Raw genomic sequence first — 4,937 nt, 5'->3', positions numbered from 1 at the left:
CACCACATGTTCTCACTCATAGGTGGGAATTGAACAATGATATCACTTGGACACAGGAAAAGGATCATCACACACCAGGTCCAAGACCAAAAGGGGCATCCCACGTATGCAAGACTCCTTCAGCATTCAAAAATCAATTAGCAGAATCAACCGTCAGAATACACTTGAGAATCCCCACAGCTGGTCAGCACGCCGATGGCCTTGCCCCCCTCCCATAGTGTTAAGAGAGAATATGTGGGGAGCCAGGGTTTCTACTCCAACAGGCAGTAATGAGGCACTCCTACCTGCTCCTTACTGGGATGGTATCAGAGGAAACCTAATGTGAAGTTAGAAATTTTACGACCAATAACAATGCCACCTTCTTGCAGCATCTGTGGAGGCCACCTAGGGGCAGTAATGAGGTACCTCTGTCTCCACCAGGGTGGTATCAGTGGAGGCCTAGTGGGAGTGCTGAACTCCACCTCTGCTAAGCAATAACAAGGGGCCTCTCTCTAACCATGTACTATAGGAGGCCAAGTGGAGAACCTAGACTTCACCTTCACATGGCAGATACAAAGTGACATTCCCCCTCCACACACTTGAGCAGTGTCAGGGGAGTTACAATAAAGCACAAGATCAAAAGAAAATTTTGAGCCTTATAATATCCTAAGGTTTTGATAAAGAATCACTTTCATACCAAGAATCAAAAAGATCTCAAACTAATTATGAAAACAATCAAAAGACACCAATGACAGGATAACATAGATGTTAAAATTATCTGAAAAGGATCATAGAACAGCCATCATACAAATGCTTCAATGGAAAATTACAAATATCTTTGAAACAAGTGAAAAAATAGTCTCAGCAAAGAAAGTAAGTAAATTTTAATTACTGTAACTTTGTAGTATATTTTGAAATCAGGAAGTATGATGCCTCCAGCTTTGTTCTTTTGCTCAAGATTGCTTTGGTGATTTGGGGTCTTTTTTGGTTCCATAAGAATTTTAGGACTGTTTTTTTTTTTCTGTGAAAAATGCCATTTGAATTTTGATAGGAATTGCATTAAATCTGTAGATCGCTTTGTGTGGTCTGGACATTTTAACAATACGAATTATTCCAATCCATGAACATGGGATGCCCTTTCTTTTTTGGTGTCTTCTTCAGTGTCTTTCATCAACATGTACTGTTTTCAGTATGCAGATATTTTACCTCTTTAAATTTATTCGTAAGTATTGTATTCTTTTCAATGCTATTGGGGATTGGCTCATTTTCATAATTTCTTTTTCAGATAGTTTGTTGTTAGTGTATAGAAACAAAACTTATGTATGTTTTGTATGGTGAGAGTTTTACTAAGACTGTTTGTTATTTTTGTTTGTTGTGGTGAAAGGAATGAGAATATTCCACCATACTAAGTTTTGCTGAATCACTCTTCAAAATGGTTGCTCCAAATAGCACTTCTTTCAGTTGTGTAGAAGAGCATTTGCTGCTCCATATGGCCAACCTTTGATGCTATCAGTTTTACCTTTCTCCAATTTCATGGATGTGAAACAGAAAACATTATTTTAGTTGTTATAACCTATTAATGAGGTTGTAAATATTTTCATATTAGTCATCCGTATTTCTTCTTTAAATTGACTATACCTATTTTTCTATTAGGTTGTATAATTTATTTAATTTCTATTAAGTTGTTAGTCTTTTCTAATAATTCCCAATTTTAACTTCATTTCATTTTGACATTGATTTGTATTTTTCACATTGTAAATTGCTTTTGAAAATCTGGATTGGTATAATAATAGTAAGGTAATCAATAGCTGAATTAAATGATCTTTGAAATTAAAGTTTAACAAGGAAAGTCTGAGTAAAAATGGCTAACTAGTAAAATGTAAGTATAAAACACATCATTAATGTGGATGGACCTGAGTGGCCAAAGACTGTGAAGATATTTGTATCCCATATGAGTGCTTACCAATGGGTGACCTCAGCAGAGGAGGATTTTAATGATCAAGTGGATAGAATGACTTCTGACCTGTGGACACCACTCAGCCTCTTTCCCCAGCCACCCCTGTCATCGCCCAATGAACCCATGAAAAAAGTGGCCATAGTGGAAGGAATAGAGGTTACACATAGGCTCAGCAACATGAACTTCCACTCACCACAGCTGACCTGGCTACTGCCACTGCTGAGTGCCCAATTTGCCAGCAACAGAGACCAACACTGAGCCCTAGATATGGCACCATTCCTTGGGGTGGCAGGTTGATTATATTTGATCTCTTCCATCACGGAAAGGGCAAAGGTTTGTCCTCACTGGAGTAGACACTAACTCTGGATATGGGTTTGCCTATCAGGCACGCAATGCTTCTGGCAAGACTCTACCATCTGTGAACTTATGGAATGCCTTATCCACCATCATGGTATTCCACACAGCATTGCCTGTGACCAAGGCACTCATTTTGCGGCTAGAGAAATGCAACAGTGGCCTCATGCTCATGGAATTCACTGGTCATATCATGTACCCTATCATCCTGAAGCAGGTAGATTGACAGAATGGTGGAATGGCCTTTGGAAGTCACAATTACCATGCCAACTTGGTGACAATACTTTGCAGGACTGGGGCAGAGTTCTCCAAAAGGCCGTGTATGCTCTGAATCAGTGTCCAGTATATGGTACTGTTTCTTTCATAGCCAGGATTCATGAGTCCAGGAATCAAGCAATGAAAGTGGAAGTGGCATCACTCACCATCACCCCTAGTGATCCACTAGCAAAATGTTTGCTTCCTGTTCCCGCGACATTATGTTCTGCTAGCCTAGAGGTCTTAGTTCCAGAGAGAGGAACACTGTCACCAGGAGACACAATAACGATACCATTAAACTGAAAGTTAAGAGTGCCACCTGGAAACTTTGGGCTTCTCCTACCTTGAAGTCAATGGGCTAAGAAAGGAGTTACAGTACTGGCTAGGTTAATAGACCTGGACTGTTGTGATGAAATCAGTCTACTACTCTATAACTTAGGTAAGGAAGAGTATGCATGGAATTCATTAGGAGATCCATTAGGGCTTTGCTTAGTATTACCATGCCCTGTGATTAAGGTCATTGGGAAACTACAACAGCCCAATCCAGGCAGGACTACAAATGGCCCAGACCCTTCAGGAATGAAGGTTTGGGTCACACCACAAGGAAAAAAAAACACAACCTGCTGAGTTGCTTGCTGAAGGCAAAGGGAATACAGAATGGGTAGTAGAAGAAGGTGATCACCAATACCAGCTATGACCGCTTGACCAGCTGCAGGAATGAGGACTAAAATCGTAATAAGTATTTCCTCCTCCTTTTGTTAAAAACATGTTGGTGCACGTATATACTTGTACTAAGAAAATATCTTCATTTTATTTACTTTATCATGTGACATAAGATTTATTTACTTCATGTCAGCATTTAAGTATTGTTAACTTTATGTATTTGGGTTGGGGATTAGTACATTTCTGGTTGTATGAAGGATAGTTGTATTACATTAGACATAATTATGATCTTATTACTGTCTTTATGTGAAGATTACGCATAATCTCAGGAGATGTGTATAGGTTCAAGTTGACAAGGGGTAGACTTGTGATGGTTAATACCGAGTGTCAACTTGATTGGATTGAAGGATGCAAAGTAATAATCCTGAGTGTGTCTGTGAAGGCATTGCCAAAGGATATTAACATTTGAGTCAGTGGGCTGGGGAAGGCAAACTCACCTTAATCTGGATGGGCACCATCTAATCAGCTGCCAGAGAATATAAAGCAGGCAGAAAAACTTGAAAAGGTTAGACTGGCCTAGCCTCCCAGCCTATGTCTTTCTCCCTGGATGCTTGCTGCCCTCAAACATCAGACTCCAAGTTCTTCAGTTTTGGAATTCAGACTGGCTCTCCTTGCTCTTCAGCCTACAGATGGCCTAGTATGGGACCATGTGATTGTGTGAATTAATACTTAACAAACTCTCGTGTGTGTGTATACACACACACACACACACACACACACATACCTATTCCATTAATTCTGATTGATTATGTCTCTCTAGAAAACCCTAATACAATTAAGAAATTAAAAGAAATGTCCATACTATCCAAAGAGGTCTTATAGATTCAATGAAATCCCTATCAAAATTCCAACGTAATTTTTCACAGAAATAAAAAAAATTCTAAAATTTGTATGGAACTACAAAAGATCTCAAATAGCCAAAGGAATTGAGAAATAAAAAAGAATAAAACTGAATGCATTACACTACCTAACTTCAAAATCTGTAAGCTATAGTGAACAAAAACAACATGGTCCTGGCATTAAAAACAGACATTTTGACCAATAGGGCAGTATAGACAGCCCAGAAATAAGCCCATATATTTGTGGTCAATTGATTTTCAGCAGAGGTGCCAAGAAAGCACTAGTGGAGAAAGAATAGTCTGTTCAATAAATGGTGTTGGGAAAACTGAATCTATACAACAGATGAAAAAAATTGGACTCTTATTTCACACCACAAACAAAAATTAACTTAAAGTGGATTGAGTACTTAAACATTGAGACCCGAAGCTGTAAAACTACTAGAAGAAAACAAGGGAAATGCTTCACAATATTGGACTGGACAAAGATGTTTTTAGATATGACTCCAAAAGCACAAGCAAAATATGAACAAATGGGATCAAACAAAAAGGCTCTGCACAGCAAAGGAAACAATAAAGAGACAACCTATAGATCTGGAGAAAATACTTTCAAACATACATCTGATGAGGGGCTAATATTTAAAATATATGAAGAACTCAAACAACTCAATAGCAATCAAACAAATAACCCAATCTAAACATGGTCAAAGAATCTTTGTAGACAGTTCTCAAAAGGACATACAAATGGCTAACAGATATATAAAAACATGCTCAATATCACTAATCATCAGGAAAATGCAAATTAAAAACATGATGACTAAACATTTGACATC

General features: G+C 38.3%; 1 protein-coding gene across 1 annotated transcript in view; it reads left to right on the top strand.

Annotated features, from left to right (window-relative positions):
- Window positions 1–4,937, top strand: part of LOC105518160 (lipid phosphate phosphatase-related protein type 1) — a 317,174-nt gene that overhangs the window by 154,327 nt on the left and 157,910 nt on the right. The gene's annotated exons all lie outside the window — the stretch shown is intronic.

The sequence above is a fragment of the Colobus angolensis genome, unplaced genomic scaffold (assembly GCF_000951035.1).
Source record: "Colobus angolensis palliatus isolate OR3802 unplaced genomic scaffold, Cang.pa_1.0 Scaffold313, whole genome shotgun sequence".
NCBI classification, from domain to species: domain Eukaryota; kingdom Metazoa; phylum Chordata; class Mammalia; order Primates; family Cercopithecidae; genus Colobus; species Colobus angolensis.
This window is presented reverse-complemented; position numbering and strand designations above follow the sequence as displayed.